Source organism: Odontomachus brunneus, unplaced genomic scaffold (genome assembly GCF_010583005.1).
Source record: "Odontomachus brunneus isolate Ranch 3 - 2012 unplaced genomic scaffold, Obru_v1 Obru_scaffold_061, whole genome shotgun sequence".
Classification (NCBI taxonomy): Eukaryota; Metazoa; Arthropoda; class Insecta; order Hymenoptera; family Formicidae; genus Odontomachus; species Odontomachus brunneus.
The window spans coordinates 305,940-306,263 of record NW_022639511.1 but is presented as its reverse complement, the minus strand read 5'-3'; positions in this window follow the sequence as shown (position 1 = coordinate 306,263).

Genomic DNA, 324 nt, shown 5'->3' with positions numbered 1-324 from the left:
ACCCGCCGTAAAGCTTGACTTGAGTGCCGCTAACGACTGCTACACTCTAATAAACGAATCTTGCCACAGAGATGCCGTGGTTTCGTGTCGTCTTAGTGGGGAGGGCGTCGCTTTGCGCGGACTCGTCCGTCGCCGGATCGATCTCGGCGACTGGAATGGGCGAATCGAGTCAAAGCGCGATTTTCAATGAGACACACGCATGGAACGGAGTTGATTCCATGATCGGCATTAATTGCTGCGAAATCTGCACGCGTTGTTGCACTACTGCAACCAGAGAAAGAAAGAAAGAAGGAGGAAGGGAGGGAGGGAGGGAGGGAGGGAGGG